The sequence below is a fragment of the Oxyura jamaicensis genome, chromosome 7 (assembly GCF_011077185.1).
Source record: "Oxyura jamaicensis isolate SHBP4307 breed ruddy duck chromosome 7, BPBGC_Ojam_1.0, whole genome shotgun sequence".
NCBI lineage: Eukaryota > Metazoa > Chordata > Aves > Anseriformes > Anatidae > Oxyura > Oxyura jamaicensis.
This window is the reverse complement of record NC_048899.1, coordinates 18,913,908-18,933,905: the sequence shown is the minus strand read 5'-3', so window position 1 is coordinate 18,933,905 and position 19,998 is coordinate 18,913,908. Positions and strand designations below refer to the sequence as shown.

The window sequence follows — 19,998 nt, the reverse complement described above, 5'->3', positions numbered from 1 at the left end:
ACACCCCAAGAACCTGAAAAATGGTGCCTGCTCTCAGAGACACAAAGCCCTGTGAACTACTGAGGAGCAGGAAAGCTTTAACACGCATAGCTCCCAATGACACAGAGCTACTGGCAGCTGCCCAGCTCATTCTGCCCAGCCATCCTTTGAAGGCTCTCTCGTTTTGGAAACAGAAACCGATACCCCACACAGTGACAAGCTGAGCCAGGGGGTCGTGACATTGTGTCACAAACAAAGCGAAGAAAGAAGGGATACGAGCACTGGGATACCCCAGGTGCCCATTTCCCTCGGTGCAGGATAATGTGGAGGTGGGCAGTGCAGCACTGGTGGATCCTGGGGTCCAGGGCAGCCAGTAACGCTACACCTCTACGTTACTGCTTCGGATCTGGCTAGTGTCAGGGAGTGCTGGGGAAGCCTGGATTTCGGTCCCAAAGGCACACCAGCAGCGTGGCCTGTGCTGCTGATGGATTTGCAATAGCCCTGCGTGGCTGAGCTGACAACATCAGCTGGGTGTCAGCCCAATGCCTGCTATGAGCACTGCCTCTGCTCTAAAGTGGTGTTAACTTGATACTACAGAGCATTCCTTTATCATGAGAACGTCATAAAAATAGAGGCAAGTGGCAAAGAAAATGCACCTTTAAGTGAACTGTTTCGATATTGATCAACCCGAAGAATTTGTGTTTGTAATAGATGAAGAAAAAAACTTTAACCACATGTGACAGGATGGCTCAGTTTTTTGGATCTCTTTGTTGCCCTGTCAAGCCACCACTCTGACCTGCTGGGCTCAAGCCACTCGATGCTGGAGGCTGGCTCCAGCTGCTTTTCCGTGCTGTCTAAGGAATTATCACAGAAGACTTCATGCAATTAGGCCTTAAAAATGGGGATGTCAGTCCTCCAGAGGAACTAAGCTTGCTTCATGAAAGATACTTTAGCCTTTGCTTTCACTGCAAAAGGAAGGTGTTTTTTACCCTGAGGATTTATATCAAAGCAAGACACTAGTAAAAACATGGCAAGCCACTGTAGTTTCTACCTCTTTGTAGCTTCTCAAGGTGAATATCAGTGGAAAAATCTCAGAGGTGACAAGGCACAGAGATGGCCATCTAAAGCTCCATACCTCAGTACAGAAAAAAAAAAAATCCACCCCTATGTTTTTAGTAAAGACAAACCTGGTCTCTCTCAGCAACAGGACTCCATTTAGAAATCAGCAATGGAAGCATAATAACCTGCACAAAGCCAGCAATCTCACACCTCCCAATTTCTCCCTGTGGACTGAAACCTCTCTCAGAATCCATTGCCTTTTTACAACCTGGCTGAACACTACCCAACCCAGGGCTGCTATACCTTTCACAGTCACCAGTTGCATTTCCTCTGAGCTGGCCGGGTGAAGGATTTTTTAAGGCGATATTTCTCATGGACTGTGGGTAGCTCTAGTGCCTTCTGGGATTCGAGGTACACTCTGCAAACTGCTGATCCTGCATGCAAGAAATAACAGAGGGAGGATGTACAGGGATAATATTTGTATTGAATGTATGTTTTTCAAGAGCACTTGAAAACCAGCTGTGTAAGCAAAGTGAATGAGGACAAGTATCTCTGGAGAAGCCTGGAGCTCTGCAGCACGTGCTCCAGAATAAGGCGGATGGTGGACGAGGGAAATTTAAGGCTCATTTTTCCTGCTCCTTCCATTTCTGAACCTCTCTGATCTGTGCAGTCTCTCAGCTTAGCTCCTTTCACAACAAATATAAGCAATCCCAAAATAAAAAGGCTACAACAGCACAAATGCTTTAAAAACCCTGCTGAACCCAGGCTGCTCCATCTGGCATGTTCGACCTACTTGGATATAAAATAGCACCCAGGCAGGCTAGATGAAGTATCCATATATTACTCAGCTAATTTGGAAATCACAAGATAGGAAACGCCAGTTCTCACTTTACCATTTTAAAGTAGCCCTTTACCCTTTAAAGTAGTCCTCCGAAGAGCCCAAGGCTTATTGCTTGGCTGAAACAAATCTTGTATTCACTCTAGCCATGAAAAGCACCAACAAATTGACAAAGTAGAATCAAGGTTTTCCAAAAGAATCAGCCTTGTAAAACTTTCAAAAGCTGCAGTTGACATATTCATTGGATAGATCCAAGCTGCTCTTAAAAAAGCGCCAAGAGGGAAAAGAGTTCCATCTACAGAAAAAAAAACCCTACATGGTATTTTGGATGGGCTGCACTCCCACAGCACATATTTCGCAGGCTATTTTTGTACGTGCAGTGGTCATTCACCTAGAGTATCCATCATTTCCCCAGTTACCCAAGAATCCCAGAATACGTGGCCTAATTTCTCCTTTTTGCTCCTTGACATGGCATTTATTCTGAATATAAAACAAAGCAGCAGCCGGGGGGGGGGAAATGTGTTCTGCCCCTTCAAAGCCAGCTGAAGTTTGTTACTTCAATTTCTCTGGCTTTGCCCAGTTTCTCATGCATAACTTGTCTCCGTTCCTTGAAGACGCCCACCTTTTCCTCTCCTTTCCCCAGACAGCAAGTGTTACCATGCTCACCCTGCTGCTTTCTCCATTTTCAAATCCATCCTTAGAGCTCACCTCTGCCAAGCTGCACGCTAGCAGCTCCCACTGATGGATGGGACGAGTGCCCCTTGCCAATTCTCTCCTCCTCCCAGCTCATCCCTCGGTAGCTGAGACCAGGAACCTCCCTGCATGGCCAGAAATCCTGGGACCACCACACAGACGAGAGTTAGATGAGTTTTATTTCAGTAACTTTTACAGCTGCTTTTCTCTCAGGCTTCAGGCAGCAGTAAAAGAAAGGCAAATACACAGTAGAGTGCCAGTATCAAAACCTAATAAATCACTCTGCATGGAGAGAAATATAAAACCGCTGTGTCTGATGGTGCGGTCTTTTCGGTGCAGAGGTCGATGCTGGCTCTAGCAAACCATAGGCTTCGACCAGTTGGCACCTCCTGGGCTCCCCAGGTCACTAGGACACAGTAAGCTGACCACTAAAAGTGGGAAATTGCTCCTGTGTTGAGAGCCAGGACCTCCCTGCAACCCACAAGGATTTTTCTTGGTCAGTGTCAGGTTCTGGCTTCATGCAGCCCAGAAGTATCATGAAAATGAACACCTTTCTGTACCTTCCTCTTTGGCAGAATAAGGACATAGCCCCCTTCCAGAAAAGCTCCAAAACTGCACTGGATTTTATTAGGAAACGATTTGGATAAAAGATCTTCATTCTGCAAAATGGAGCTGAAAAATTTGCAATCTATCTTATTTTTTTCTTGCAGCTCTGAAATTGAGACACTGTGAAAAGAAATCTTATACATCCATTTTTCTCCTGATTCTGGGTTCAGGGGAAAGCACAGAAACAGCTGAAAACAAAATTTACAGACAAAAACCGTATTTAGCTTTATGCAGGGGTAAAGCTTTTCATTTCTAGACAACTATTTTGACCCAGACATTTCCCTGCTGTGGCTAATCCAAAAAAAATATCTGGAAAATCTTCCTTTCATTTTTGCTCAGGATATGAAATGTCAGTGGCACAGAGCACGTCAACACCTGTAAAACCTCCATCCTTTCTGGCCTCACCAACAAGCTGAAATTCACAGGAAAAAAAAAAAAAAAAAGGAAAATGAGAAATTGATTCCTGTATGACGTACAATTAAGTTGTCGACCTCCCTTAACTTCCAGAGCCTTATTACATAGATTTTTTTTGATGAAATCAATTATATGGTACACTGGAGATAGGTTAGTGAATTAGCTTAGCTCATGCTAATGCCTGTCATTTCAGGGTGGGTTTTACCTGGCAGAGAAGATGTGGAGGTGTGGGATTTAACGTGATTTGTTTAGGAAGGGATGTGCTTCATCTTCCAGGACAAATTCTAGCTCCCCTCCCTGTGACAGGGTAAGCCCTTAAGTTTTGTTTTGTTTTGGTTTGGTTTGTTGTTGTTTTTTTCCTTGCTTGGTTGATTTTTTTTTTATTACCAGTTGTAGTTAATATCAGTTCAGGATAGAAGCAGCACTTGCATACTTGCATAAAGAGATGCAGAGCAAAAAATATATATATCTGCTTTTGCAAGTAGAGAGGAATTGCTTTCCTCGCTTCTACCAAATGATGCAGCCACTTTAATACAACCCTGAGTGCTAGGAAAAAGAATGGGCAGATTTTGACACTTGCTATTAATGTATCGCACCTAAGACCATTCTCTCATACCCCATTTGGGGCACAATCCTACCAAGCGCCAAGTACCCTGTTTCTGATCCAGCAACCATACCGGTGCTTAAACCTCAAAAAGCTGTCTTATCCAACTGAAACACTAAATCTATAAGAGGCTCCAGTGGTCAACGCTCAACCGACTGGAACCCATACACAGGAATGCTTTTAAAAGAAATGAATTTGCTCAGGAGTGTCTCATTGTGAGTCAAGTGTTTGGAAGCTTCCTGCACCACTTGATAAAGCAATACATCTCCAGAAAAAGAAAAACAAACGAGCAAAGTCAAAACCAAAGTTTTGTTTGCTTTAGCAAGAGAACCAACCCCCAAAAGTGAAATCTTATACTGTGCCTCAGTCGGGCTGGATTCCTGTCTTCACCTTGCTCCTGGTCTTTCCTCCACCAGGCCTCTGCCTGTCTCCAGAGGATCCTCCTCCAGCCATGAGAGGCTTTTTGTGCTGCTTTATGGCACCAGCCTTTAACAAAACCTAGAAGTCAGACCAACGATTCAATCCCCTCCTGCTAGATTGGAGCTCAGGTTGCAGTCCTTTACATCTCCACCCGAGATGCAGAATGTGAATTTACTGTGAAGAGACTTGGAAACCTAAGTAAAAACTTAGGTTTTTCATAAATGGAGACATAATATATGTATATATTATTTTTTTAAAAAAATCAAAGCTTCCCGACTAAGTTCCCAGCTGATATCAAATACTAGCACCAGCTGGTTGCTAGTGGATATAGTCCATGTGAAAACAAGAGGTCTGGTTTCTGTAATTCACAGCAAGATTGAACGGACTAACCCCCCTAAACGCAACAATCAAAGCAGTCTTCAGAGAAAGCATTTGTGAGGCAAGATGTTTTTTCTTTCAGCACACCAGCGAAGGACACCTGCTTATCACCAGCACTCCTGAGCTCACCAAAGGAAGAATGTGACAGTGCGTAGAGCCAAAGCCCTGCAACTGAAGGCAAGGGCTGGTGGCCACAGGCAGGGAGAGCGTGCTCACATTTCTCTGAGCAAACAACACAATAGCAGAAAGTAATGCAGAACCCAAGGGACTGCACTCACTCCATGCAGATCCACTTGCAAGAGTTTTTCATCCACTGTTGCTAAAGTTATTCTTATACATTTCACTTTCCCACACTTCCCCACCATCTACTTTTACCCACAGCATTTCTCACAGGTCCCATCTCCCTGACCCGTTGTCCTATTCCTCCACCTGTATTTATGGATGCCAACTGTGAAATCCAATCTCAGGCACATATCCCTGACCTATCTGTACCATAAAAAAACAAATCCCCAAGCTAACCAGGCACATTAGATGTGCTTGAATTAGCAAGGAAATGAAAACAGGCCACAAGAAAGGAGTAGGCTGAAGGAAAAGATGGAGATGTAATGCTAATCGATCATATCAAGTCACGGTTGATAGGAATTCATGAATTGGTATGAAAAAAAAAAAAATGAAAGTTTTGATAAAGTCATGAAAATTCCTGCAAAAACCTGTTTCCAAAACAAGCTTGTTTTCCCCACTGTTATTCTAACACAAACACCAAGAAAGGTTCCAGCACTAATACAAGGAACTCTCTTATCCACACCATAAAAATGGCTGAAAGTAAGAAAATAAGCTCGTTCCTCTTCTAATATCTCATCAGTGCCCCTTCATGCTTGAGGACTTCAGGAAACAGCACAGAGACGAAGGGAATGCTGATAACCACGCTTTAAGGTTGAGCAAACTGAGGCACTGAATGGTTCCCGGGATTTACCCAAGAAGAACCATAACCTTAACTCAGTTTGGGATATTGTCTCCCAAATTAACCTTGCCAGTTGAACATATGACTCATTAAAATGGAAGCTCAGGGCAGGGGGTGGCAACTGTCATTCAGTATACGTATTTACATTTCCTAGCTCAAGGGGTTATAAAGCTATTTCTAGTACTCATTGTGCCCATTTCATTAATATATTTTTTAAAACTGATGTAGTTTACCATTTTTTCACTGTAAACATTCTTAGTAGCCCCCCCAGTCAATGCTTCCCTTCAGGAGAGCATGAGCTGCAGGAGTAAAACCCACGAACAATAGAGCCGTGCTTCTGAACACACAGGTTGGGCTCTTACAGTGACTCAAATGGGTTCAAAATTCAGTCTTGGCTCTTGGTAGGCTAACAAACTGAGAAATGAGGAAGATTTGCCTCCACGACAGAATACTTGCTCCTCACCAGATAAATTAGAAGGGTCTCTTATGTTAGGGCAACTTTCTAACAGCTGCTCCCATGCTCCAGATCTGATAACATGGAAGGAAACAAAGTAAAGTGACCACCTTTAAAATAGCCCCACACAGCCCCACAATAACTCTGGGAGAAGACACTCACAAAACAGTAAAGGTCAGATCTAAATCCACAGACATAATGAAATGCAGTTACAGATGAAACTCCCTCCTTAACATGCTGGACCAAATTCAGCCCTGCTCAAACCACCCAGCAGATGAACCTTGCCTAGCCATGGCTCACGACTCCAGCCGTAATGAAAGCTTGTCCATGATTTGAACCCAGCAACAATTAACCTTGACAGGGGGAGATAAGATTCAAGTTTCAAAGAACAGAGAGTTTACTGTATTTTCGTATGCTTTCATGAGGCTTTGATTATTATTCTAATGCAGTTGTTTGTGGTTTAATTTCCTTTTTTTTTTTTTTTTTTTCTTTAATGGTCACATTGAAAAGATAAAAGTCTTTGGACTCAGTCATGGACAAAAAGGATGGCCAAAGTCCAATCTACTTCCACCCCATCACACTCATCTGATGCATTTCCAAAAAAAGGGGGAAATCAGACAAATAGGGGCTGTGGACAGCTTAGGACTGACTTGTCTCAGACTTTCTGGAAAAGGGAGAAGAACTCATTAGGCTATAAGGAAAGCCAAAAGCAGTTACAAGAGCACTCTTTTAGGGGACTACAATAAGAAGCCAACAGATCTTTACATACTTCCCAGCAGGAAGCCTACAGTCATCCATAACATTGCTGATAGCCCTCCATGCTTGGCAAGGTTCCCATTCGACCATCTGGAGCTCATCCATCGAGGTGCAACTTTGAGGAAGAGACTGAGCGCCTGGTAAAGGTGTTTGAATAGCAGCTGGAGAGAGGGTTTTGACTCCCGAGCTTCAGCATGGTTTCACTTGACAGCAACGGAGGGTACATCTCTTCTGCAGATGGTGCAACTGCAGATGGTGCAGGCCGCCCCAAGCTAACTTTAAACCAACTAGCAGAGTTACTGCTGACAGCAGCAGCAGAGCTCAGCATGTGTGCCTGAAGCCCTCCCAAGAGGCTAAGCAAGTAGTTGGGCCGTTTGCCCAAGTGGCTGCATTTTATTGGTACCAGAGCTGGATAAAGCCAATTCACCTCATGCCTCCACAGCCCACAAAGCCACCACACCTCCTGCATCACAGAGGAATCCTGCACTGCTTCTGTTCTCACCAGCTGATGTTTTGATCTTGCTGATGTCTTCAGCAGAGTTCCATCTGACCAAGGCCCAGGAGTTTGCTCGGCACCTCAGACTCTCCTTTGAAGGGAAGGAGCAATATTCAACCTCCTTGAGGGCTGTTAATGAGAGCACATTCTCCAGTCACCCACATGGAAGTGCAGCTCTGAAGCCTCTATGGAAGCTCTTCTAGACAATGCAGCCATGGGTGGTCTTTAAAAAACAGGAAGGAAACAAAGATGGGGAGTAATCTGGTCAAATCAGCTGGGGAAGGTGGGAGAGAGCAAGCACACTGGAAGTGTTTCCATTTTCTTCCCCATGTCCATTGGATGGCAAGACACCAGCAACATAAGAGTTCAGACGTTCTCAGTATTGGCAAGTATCGTTTAGTGGGGCCTGGCATCTACACTGCCAAAAAAGTGCCATCAGCAAAACAAAAAAGCAAGCTTCAATATAATGCATATCTACATGCTATTTATAGCCTCTCCCCTCACACGTACACACGCTTGTATCCCCTTGGTATTTTCTTGGCTGTACTTACAACCCCTGCTTTGTATTCGCACAGCACGTCCTGAAATCAATTATTAAGTTATACACGCAGCCTGTCCTTCTGTAGTCCAGCAGTTATCTTGGAGGACACCTTGCTGGAGGTGAGGCAAGCAGGGGGAAAGCAAACAGAGAAATCAGAAAGGGACAAGTTTTGGGTTTTGTTTGTTTGTTTTTGCTGTGCAGCCACTACGAGAGCACTTAACAGCCACCCACAGCGGTAATGAAAAGGCATACTAGGTTGAGCTGTTGTTTCCTAACATGCATCTTCATGTTAAGTTGAAGCTGCCAGGCTGATTTGCTGCCACATCATCCCATCCAGCCCACTCCCATACCTTTTCGCCTCAGAAGTCCTCAAAGATTTAACTTGCTCACCTTCACATAAGGCCTAGTGTCCTAGTCCTTTCAGTGCCCCTTACCCAGAATGGCTCCTCAAGGCTTTATCCTGTACTTGCAGGTATTTTATGCCTTGTTGGTGTGCTGCAGGCATGCTCAGTTCTCTCCTTAAAAATCCCACAGCTTCCTGGCCTCATGCTAGGAGCCAACACTTGCTCCTTAACACTAACATTAGGCCAGAACCTGGGAGGCTCTTTCTGTATAGATCCCAGGCCTGTAACATGACTTTTAAGCCATATTGCTTTCTCTGAGACCACCAGCCAAGGTTAAAGCACAACCTGTTCTCTAAATATCATTCCCTGTAAGAATGATATTTAGATATTTATGATATTCCTACTGTGGTTTAAATCACCTGCCCCGGGTAACTGTGGGGTAAGGGGGCAGAGGCCCAGGGATGAGCCTAGCCCAGCTCTGCAGAAAGGACGCGCCTACAGAGCTCAGCCTTCCTCCCAGCGTCCAAAACGGCCCCAAACCCACAGCTGAATCACATCACATTTCAGATTTTCAGTCACAAGATCACAGGACAAAGGCACAAGGGCACACTAATAATTGGCAGTCTGGCCTGCCCCAGATTTTTTGAACTACCCTGGAAAGCTAGTGCAAGTGCTTCAGAAAAAAAAAATAAAAAATAAAAAAAGCCTTCCCAGTAAAGCTGAAGAGCTGGGTTTTAATACTGTGTGCATCATAGTCTGGCTCATAGCAGGTCACCAGTCTTGACAGAACCTGGTTAGAGGGGAAAAGCCTTTATAGTGGCCCAGAAGCCTCTAAAAATGAAAAAAAAAAGAGAGTCACAATCCCCTAGAAGCAAGGCACATGGAGCACTAACAAACTGGCTGCAAAGAGCTCTCAGGTAGTAAATGAGCCACAAGCAGACTTGATTTTTATGAAGAAATTGTTAATAGCTTAGTGCAGACCTAAAGAAATGGCATCTGGGTCCAGACCAGGACTACTAAAATACACCACAGCTTGTAAAAGCCTGTGGAGCAGTGCTCAGGCCTGCTGCTGAGCACAGGATGATTCAGCCCCTGCCACATCCTCCTCTTTACAGCTTTAAAGTACCATCTGAGCACCGCTTTTTTCCGCTGCCTGATGCTCACAGATCCTTGCCCTGGTAATGGTATCACATCTGCTACATATCACAAGGCTCCCCTCCTCGCCTCCCCCTGTCCTCGGGCTGGCATGAGCCCCTCACATTCCCTCACACTGCATGGCACGGTGTTGTGTCTGTGAGAGCTGAAAGCTGACAGGCTATAACGCAAACAAATCCCATCAAGCCGCCCTTATCAGAAGGGGCGATAAAATCAGCAAAACTGAGGAGCTACGAAAGCACAGAAAGCTGACACCTCCAAAGAGCTGTTTTCTTGTGGGGATCGCACCCCGCAGAGGACATCAGTCTGGGCAGGTTCTCTGCCATTTTCTGCAGACCTAAATAAATGTTATTTCCCAAAGTCTGCCTCTGGAAGACAGGTAAGGCACAGAATCCCCTGCAGCTCCTAAATTTTGGAAAAGTGGTCGCAAAAGCACGGTGGATGGTCTAACACCACACTGGCCAGACATTTAATCAATGCGATGATGTCCAAAAAAAGCATCACAGAGGCAGATCCAGACACTGCAGAGTCAACAGCAACAGCAGGCTGATTTTATTAGCACCCCTCCCCAGCCCAGAACAAGACACAAGGCTGGAGATGAGGGTTTTCTGAGATCTGGACACCACTTTAGAGGGCAACAGAGTCCTGGTTGTTCAGAGCAGCAGTTAAGTGTTGTTCCTATAGCAGTCAAGAGGTGCAGGACTCATGTTTGTGCTGTCTGGAAAAGCACTGTGGTTTCCCCCCTGGCATTGGCACAGACACACATATCCCACAGCTGGCAGGTTTCCTGCTGCGGGCTGCCCATGCTTTCTGAACCTGGGTTGTGATGAGCCAGGGATTTTTCTAGCTAAAGTCAGCCCCAGAGGAACCACCTGGAGTCCTTGGCCCATTGAAGGAGAACCACTGCCCTTGCATGACTCACCTTCCCATCGCGAACAAGGCTGAGAAACTTTTAGGGGAACAGCATTTTGCTGGGCAAGGAGAGCACAGACGGACAGCGAGCTTCCTGAAACACACCCCGTAACTGTCTGTTAGTCACGACGGCTGCTGAACCCTGACCTCCCTCCAGCGAGCATGACGCAAAACAAAGCTCCACTTACCGGTCTTGACACTGGCAGCAAACGTCACGCAGCGATGGAAAAATAAGGGTTGGAAAAGACCTCGGGAGGTCACCTAGCCCAGTTCTGCACCTCATGGAAGAGCCAGAGCTGTATTATCCTTGTCAGGCACGTGGCTAACCTATTCTGAAAGGCCTCTGGTGATAAAAGCAACATCCTCTGGGCCTTTGCTATTTATATCATAATTTTGGGCACTACTTGAAGAATAGAAGGCACAGAGGGGGACAGCTGCATAATAGCTGAACTTCGCATTAGAGAAATATTTCTGGACCAGGAGGAGGCTGCTGAATAGTTAAGCATCTTTCAGCCATATATCGGCACAAAACGTGAGGGTAGGACCACCAGCAAGGTAATGAGGGCATGACAGCCCCAACCTATCTGTCCAGGCCACCCGGCAGGATTGTGACATCTGGCAGAGCTGGTGGGGACCGACCCTCCTGCGCTGTGCATGGCAGGTACAGCCCTCAGTGCCGGCTCCTGCAGCCGCTGCCTCCCACAGAAGCTGGTCTGACATTGTTCTTGGGGATTAACAAACAGATAAATAAAAAATAAAGCTGTGTTCTCAGCTGCACGGGAGGGGATGTTTCAGCAAGATGAGGGTCTGGACATATTTACACAAATACACACACTTTTTTTTTTTTTTTTCAGAACAGTGGAAACGCTTTGCACAAAATCCCATTAGCAAATAACAGGATTTCTGGGAGCACCATCTGTGCACCACATTGAACACTCGCCCCAGAGTGCAGAGACTAAAGCACGATGCATATGGAAACCGAGACAAAGGAATATACAATAATGCTCAAAGGCAGGGAGAGCACATGTAAGGTGGGGTAGAAGCCAGAAGAGACCTTTTCCTCCCCATCCTCACAATACCCATAGCCCATTCTTTTCACAGCCTCCCCTCAATGACTCCTGAGCCATCTCACGTCCCTTCTGTGCCCACTGTAAGGCCCTCTGATGTTGTCACAGAAAGGGAAAAACTTTGTCATGAATGAGAATCAGCTGTCAAATCAAAACCATTCAGTGCAAGGTGGCGCAGAGGTCTAATATTGAAGCCAGTTGGAAAACACTTTTTCCTAAGGTGTTTTTCAAGCAGGTCTCCCATATTTTTAAGCCAAGATGTTACCTGACAAAGGCTCTGCCTCATCTCTGAGTTTCTTCAGCTCTGCCTCAGAAGAAAGGGCCTCAGAAGAAGTCCAGGAGAAGCCACACAAGGGTAAACCTGAAACAAGGCAAAGAAGGATTTGCTCTGAGTGTGTTTTTGAGAACAAAATAAACACAGTTTTGCAAATCAGCAGCTTATAGCAGCAATCTTCAGCAACTCTCAAGGACCCCTTTTCCGCCACACTTCTAAACGTCTCTTTGTCTACCATCCCAAGGGCTCTTCAACAGCATCCTCCAAAACAGCTATTACAGCAATTACTGCAATTAATTGATTTGCATATCCCCAAAGCCCTATCATTAGTGCAACACAGCCAAGCGTGTTAGTGTTTAATAATATCAATCAACAATTATTCGTAACATCCCGTCCCGGCAGACCTAAATATAGAGACAAGCATTCATGCGAAAACAAAAAGGAGGGAAAAAAAAAAAAAAAAAAAAAAAAAAAAAACAACAGCAGCTAAACAAAAGAATTAATTTAGAGCAGAATTAGGATCATAGAAACAAGAGAGCCTAATGGCACGGTCAGATGTCTTGCTCCCAACTCATGCATGACCATCCTAACCAGCCTACTCTCAGTTATTGAGCTAGCTCTAACTCAATTGATTTTTTTTCTTGCAATAAATAGCCAGCAAGCACAATGAGCATGTACACAGTGGAGCAGAAAAGAGACGAGGCAACTTTCACAGTCTGTTGGCCCCGCTTCAGGAAAGCACTTCAGCAAAAGCTTGTGATGGTCTCCGTTCAGGGCAACGCTAAAGCACATGCTGAAATTTAAGTACGTGTTCAAATCCAGATCCTCCCCAGTCTGAGTGCTAATAAATGAGGAAGGCTGCTAGCGCACGTGAGGCTATGTTCCTCTCCCCCACCCAAACGCCTAGGCATTGCCTTCCCAGCTGCATTGCTGCAGTATCTATTGCATGGTGAGGAGGGGGAATCCCAGACAAAATCTCCCCCTGGCCAGAAACCACTCAGGGCAGAAGCCCCGGTCACATCCCAGGGAAGCACAAGGCTCTAACAAGCAGCCCCTCGACAGGCCATCGTGTGGAACTGATCAGTGGGTTTCCGATGGCACGACATCTCCAGAAGAGAACTGCCAAAGGCTGGAAACGAAGGCAGGCACCACTTCCCATACAACTATGGCCAAAAAGGGACTCATTTCCCCCTTTTTTGCCCCCTTTCATGTCAGATGCAGAGCTGCTCAAAATTTTGTCATGGCGTGTACTGACAGGAATTTTTGCCGGAGAGGGAAGGGAAGGGGGAAACACAGAATGTTTTTTGGTTCCAGTTTTCCAGGCATTTTTAGCAATACAGGCTGCACCTCTTAGGGACCATATGCTCCTCACTAATCTCTGGGTTCAGAGCCAAAGCCCGTTTGCCTGACATGTAAACCCTTCAGGACAAAAGCTGTCTTTTTGTGCTGGGACTGGATAGGGCCTCGCACAAATATCGGAGCCCAAAGCTACCGTCTGAATGGAAATAGCACATAGTAACCCAAGTCAATGGGAAAATTAGCATCTTCAGGGAGTCTGGGATCAAGGCTGCTCTTTTTTGCCCAGGCTGAACTCCCACTAGAGTTCAGGCTCCCACTAGAGCCTGGGGAAGCTGAAGGGCTAGGCAAGGAAGCCCCGAACCCCACAAGCCTATCTGCAGGACTCACACCGTGGTGGAGTCCGAGATCTGGACTGAACAGCACATTTTAAACAACACTGAATTAAACTAATTGCTGCTCTAATTGTGCTGGTGAAAGCGCTAGGGGCCTGGATATGCTAAAGTCACTGCTGGACAGCCCTTGGCGGTGTGGCTTGGCCTCCTCAAAACCCCTCAGCTTCCAAGGGCAGGGGAGCAGCCCAGGTGCAGATCTCTCTTCTTAGTACTGCTTAATATTAAAACAAATCACCCCTACTGCTGTCCCGTGGCACCAGGGGCAGTCAGGAAGCAGCTGACCTGCCCAACCAAGAGCCTTATTCCACTTCGTTTGAGCTGCAGTCCCAGGCCTGCCCCTGCTCAGTCTGTGCAGAAACACGCTGTAATGAAGAGGCCTGCTGTCAGCTCTGCTCCTCAGCAGCCTTTTGAGAGACAGAAATCCACTGTAGCAACATTGCCTCTCAGAAAAAAAGGTTAATTGTGTGCAAAATTAAGTTCGTGGGGGAAAAAAGCAAGAACGCATGAGGTTAAGCAAACACTAGAACATTTTTCAAATTAGTCCTAACATTTGTTGCTTGTTTTTCCCACTTAATCCTCACAATCATACTCACGGATTTGTGTTTGCCGTGCTAGTAGACTCCAACCCTAGGCTTTAATTGAAACCAGAGCCTTGCTCACAAGACAAGTGATTCAGTGAGATAACCACATCTAACCCAGCCATAGCTCAAAAGAGCCAAAACCCAAGGAATTGATACAAACCTGCCACATCTCACACATCAAGAGGAAGACAGGAACACCTCAGTCTGATCTCCCATCCCTGTGAAGCATCACCCAGCATGAACCCTATTACTAGCCCTGTGGCACCTATCTTGTTAGGCACTCATATTCTCTGTTGTATACAGAAATAGTGTTGCTTTAAATAATATCCAAGCCCTCTAGAGGAGCCTGCTTGTCTTTGTGTCCCAGAAACCATCAGACCATACACGCCTATTTCAAGTTTGATGGTTTTGCACACTGAGGAACCTTTTTCACTTAGTATCCAGCCCTGGTTGTGGGCGTCCATCACGTCTGTGCTCCTTCAGTCTGCTCCACCAGCCAGGCCAGCAGGTCTGAAGAATTCAGCACCAAAACAACTGAAAACACAAGCTGATGACTAAACATTAGCATGAATGGCTTATTCAGAGTATTTTTTAATTGTTGCATGGATGAGGCAAGTTTTGACTTGGTTTTCTTGGTTTAAGCACCAGGAAAGGATGGGAAAACTGGTGTCATGCAGCTGTAGGCAGGTGGTTTCCACATAGTTATGTTGTTTTCAAGAAATCAGGAATTTCAGGAATAAACACGTGGGCCAGGAACTGCAGTGTTTTTCTAGGGCCCATCAACAAAAAGGACAGGCAGCACAAAGCACCACAGCTTTCCACATGTTAACTCCCATGCTGATCAAATGAAGAGAACGCATCTTGCTCTAAAACATGTCCTGCTCCTAGAACATATTTTGTTTATTAAAGAAATAAGGCCAGGAGCGGCTCTAGAGGTGCTTCCTGCTCTCGCAGATGTAGCAGAACAACTGGCAGGGCCACAGCATCTCCAGCCTTTGCTTTTCACTCCCTCCTGACTATCCCACAGAGTCCAGGGCTGTGGCTCCTCTCTGCAGCAAAGCTATTTGGCTTCCTTAATCCTTACCCAGTCCATCCCAAGGTCCCATGAACAGCACAACCTTGGGGCAGAGAAGGTCCAGAAATACCAAGCCAAATGTCCCCTGCAACCACGGGTGCAGGGAAGGTGCAGTTCTGCCCCCACATCTCACCCCTAGCATGTTTCTGTCAGCTTGGGCTCTGTCCATACCACAGCTGCACTACAGCTTTATTCCAGTCCTGTAAAGGGCACTGGCTGAAATCCCTTCAAAAAGACACCCAGCTTCCCAGCTCAGCACCCAAAGCTTAAGTTAAAAGCAGCCACCAGCTACTGCCTGCAGACTAAACAAAAGTTTTTACGCTGCCCACAGTCTGGACCCGTAATTGGAGAATCATACAGCGTGAAATCTGCTATTCCTTTTTCTTTCATATCCCTCCCTGCCTCAGCCAGCGCTGATCTGGGGGACTATATCACGCCTTGCTGGTAAGAAGGAATAAAAGCACCATCTCATTAGCAGCATCCTAAGAAGAAAAAGAAATAAGGTTTTAAAACCCCCTTGCTTCTTGTTGGCCTTCTAGTTTCCTCTGCTGCCTGTAACCACACACAAAGTGCTGGTAGGTATGCCCCAAAAATGAACTTCAGTAAGTATGAACAGGAAGCAAGAGAAAATGCAACTGCAGCAAACCACTTCAAAAAGACTTAAGTTTTGCTCAGAATTGCTTGAAAAGGAAATTTGCCACTCACGGATGTTCATCCTTCACCTTTTACTCATAAAATAATAATAATTTTTAAAAGGTAGTCTGATTTTCTCCTTTTTTCTTGGGCAAAAAGAGTTTCTGGAAGCCAGGGTCTAAAAGCAAAACACAAACAGGAAATATAAATGCTTCCTTAGAACCATATTGGGATTCTTTGTAAAAATGCCTAGCAGCTTTCACTGCCTCTAGAGAGCAATTGGTAGATTTTAGGGGAAAACTAAAGCATCAGTGGCCATGATGGTGTTTCGCAGAATAATGTGGAAGGGGAAATCCAAAATAACTGTTGACGTGCACAATGCTGAAGACCTGAAGAGAGCACTTAGCACACCTGGGATGAGCATATCCTATCTGCTGTAATTACAGTGAACAGTTATCAAGGACACCTCCCTCTACAAGCAAGAAAAACTGATGTAAGCGTTTTAAGTGGTTAATGCAGCTCTTTTAGTAAATGTAGATGGCACAATGTCAGTGCTTTGCTGAGATGATATCAGCAAACAGGCATTTTTCTCAGAAAGCACTTGCATAAGAAAACAGAGGACATTGAGCACACTCCAGCTTCTTTTTATCATATTCTTAAACACAGCCATTAAAAAGAAACGTCAAGCAAACCAAAACCCTTGGTGGGGAGGAAAGGCTGCATACGCAAGTGTTCACATTGACGAAGCGAAGTCACATCCCGAGGAGCTCAGCCCACAAACCTAACCGGATTTAAGAGCCAAATTCCCCCAGGGTGCAGAGCTGGGGCTGCTGAGAGGTCACTGCTGCTGGAGGGACCTGTGCTCCCCTGCTCCAGCAAAGGCTGGCTCCTGCCGGTGCAATGCTCCCAGGGTCTGCCCACATCTGCTCAGCAGGATGAATCCACAGCACACACAGATCTTGCCACCTAATTTCATGCATCGCAGACAAAATGATTATCTGGGGGGCTGGACCTCTTCCTTTGCAGTCCCACATCGTGTTTTCAGAGGTGGTGGGAGAAAGCCTTTGACCTGTCAAGTACCTTCGTGAAGGACTCAGTGTTAGCATCCAACACTCTCAGCAAGATAAACATACAGTAATTTAGGTTGGAAGGGACCTTTGGAGACCATCTGGTCCAATCCCCTGCTCAGTGCAGCAGCAAATAAATAGCAGCACGTCTCCTCTGCTTGTGCAGCCAAAGGCACAGGTGGGCAATGCATGAGGAGTGGGGGAGCAAGAGAGAGAGACCTCAACACAAGGAAAATCTCTCCTGCTCTGAAAAGCACTGCAGAAAACAGTCTCCTGCCTGAGAAGATGCTGCTAAACCACACGCTGCCCTAACCAACCATTTCAACTCCTCAACCCTGCACTCCAGAGCCTGGGAGGCTCTCCTCTTCCCACAGCACAGGACACAGCGTAATGCAAAAAAACATTTCCTCAGTATTCAGGGTGAGCCAAAGGCAAGCAGTAACTGAAGATGCTGAAAGCAGATCTTGTGCCTGGGCCCAGAGAGTCCAGTACTGAAGGTGTGGAGTGCTGCCACCAGCCAGCTCTGCTGTAGGAAGAAACACCCTGGCACTCCTGCTCTCGTCACAACCACACCAGCTCTGTCTGCTCATCACAAAATGACCACGGGGGCTGCCAAGTCCAGGCCTAGTGATATTTTCGATAACACCCATGTAGCTAAAGGATTGCTTTCACAGCAATGCTACCTCACACTGCAGGCGCTTGTAGGGATGCGGATGTAGAGCATGCATGTTCCTTCTTTGCACTGGTGTGATTTTCTGTCTTCAGGTGCAAGTTTGCACAAATGACGTTTTTATTGATACACGTCCAGTTCCAGCACAAACATGAGCCTAGGCAAATGGACTGGAGCTCCTGCATGAGAGGAGGCCAAGGAAATACAATTGTAGGACACATTTTAGAGATTCTCCCTGATTTTAGACCTCAAGCCCTAGCCAATGAAAAATTCAGGTACATAAACTATCTCTGCTTCCACATGGCTGTCTGTAAAAAGGAATGTATACGGTACCTTAAGTCTAACTTTTACCCCTCCCTGACAAGGACTGGTGGCATTATAATCTACACTGTGTGCCTTGTAAAACAGCCCCGTCCCAGCAAGGGTCTGTGGTTTAACAGAATGATTCAATAGGCATTGAAAAACAACAAAACAAACAAACAAACAAACAAACACTTCATTTAGCCCCCACGGCCAGCCTGGGAAGAGCTGGATGGCAGCAACAGCAGACAGAAGTCTCAGAGGTGTTTCGCCACCACACACTTGTCTCAGATAAAGAAAAAAACTGCAAAGCCTTAATTTAACTGAGCAATTTCACCTGTTTTGTGCTCTGAACTTGATGCAAGCAGCAGAAAGAAACTGAGCTATCCCTTGCCAATTCCAGCTAACAGTCTTACCCCATGCTTTCTCCTGACTGCAACAGTTAGGAGCTGTTTTCTCTCTGGCCTTTTTATTTCATCTCATCACACCAAAAGCAAGGACAGGCCTGGAAACAAGATTGCAGCCACCAGCTTCATTCATAAATCTGGCTGAATCCTTGGCACTGCAAAGTGAGCTATTGTGGTCATTTCTCACAGTTTACCACCTTGTAGCCAGAATGTATTGTTTTTATTGCTATTGTGAGAACAAGAGCAGGGAAAAAATAATCTTGAGCTTCCCTTCCCCTCCCCACTCCAAATCAAATATAATGGGAAAAAAAACAGGCGGATGTCAGATTCTCAAGGGTTTTTTTTTTTTTTTTTTTTTTTTTGGGGGGGGTGTTTTTTTTTTTTTTTAGCTATCTACAGGAGCTCTGTCTGGTGCTGCAGGTTTCTGAGTCTGAATTTTATCAATGGGTTGTGTTGGGTGCATTTTATAGGACAGCAGGTGTTAGAACAATGAACCCAGGCAGCCTTTACATCTGGGCTACAAAAGCCATCTCAGTGTTTACAAGAAACAGGATAATCAAGAAAACATCCTGCCACAGGCACCTAAAAGCTACAGCCCCTTGTTATTCATTTTTCTCTCACACTGTACAGTTTATTTATAGCTCAAGAAGTTGAACCAGGAGGAGGAAAAAAAGTTTCACGCTCATTTCCATACAGAAGTGACGCACGAAAAACGTGGAAGGGACTGGCCACCAGGCACTCTGTTCGCCTTGTTCCTTCAGCTCTAGGTAGGGTATTAACCCTTGAGCTCTTGCCGTGACTAATGAATTAGCTGGGTATAAGTTGGTTTTGCTTCATTCATACAGCCGTATCAGTTGCACCTCTCTTGCTAACTCATTCTGGGGCACTCCAGATGGAAATTCAGTCATTATGTACTGAATATAATGTCCCTAGAGCTTCAACACAAAGAGATGGGCAATTATGGGGGAGGGATCATGGAAATGCTCATCCATCTTAGCCTTCAGTGCTTGTGTTTCGATCCTTACGGCCAGCAGAGTGCAAGAGGCTCCTCCAGAGCTGACTGCTTACAGGGGACATAGGGGTCCACCCAGTACAAACTCTGGAGGAATTTTCTTCCCTTCATAGGTGGTTCTGGCTGCCCAGCCTTCAGGGTTAGAAATGTGAATGCACGATGCATCACACGTCTGCAGAACCAAAGGTTGCAATCAAATTTCAGTTGCTGATGGACTGTGGCTACCGACAAAAAACACGGTTTTCAGATGAAATTATATCCCACTCTTCTTATTTCAGTGCAAATAGTTCCAGTGAAGTGTTTTTTAGTAAAAGCTTTTAGTAAAAGCTGTTGTAGTACTTTTTTTTTTTTTTTAATTCAAATTAGAAATTAGTTTTCATTAGTTTCATCACAGATGCACCAAAATGAGACCTCTAGAACATTGCTCCCCATCAACAATAACATGGAAAACTCCAAGGTATTTCTTCATTCCACATTAATGTTTCTTGACTCATGTCATCCTTATATCCAGCAAAATAAAGTATTCTACCTATTTATATCCCTTCTCCCCTTGTATCCTCCCTGCTTTAAGAGTTTCACTTCTGGAAGCCTTCAAAACATGCTAGCTAGAG

At 45.5% G+C, this 19,998-nt stretch overlaps 1 protein-coding gene across 1 annotated transcript in view; it reads right to left on the bottom strand.

The window, feature by feature from the left end:
* ACKR3 (atypical chemokine receptor 3) overlaps positions 1-19,998 on the bottom strand; it is a 57,032-nt gene that overhangs the window by 22,671 nt on the left and 14,363 nt on the right. The window contains exons 2-3 of the mRNA XM_035331749.1: positions 11,943-12,038; positions 1,342-1,472 (exon numbers count right to left, since the gene is read on the bottom strand). The gene's annotated coding sequence lies outside the window, so the exon portion shown is untranslated. The remainder of the gene's footprint in view (positions 1-1,341; positions 1,473-11,942; positions 12,039-19,998) is intronic.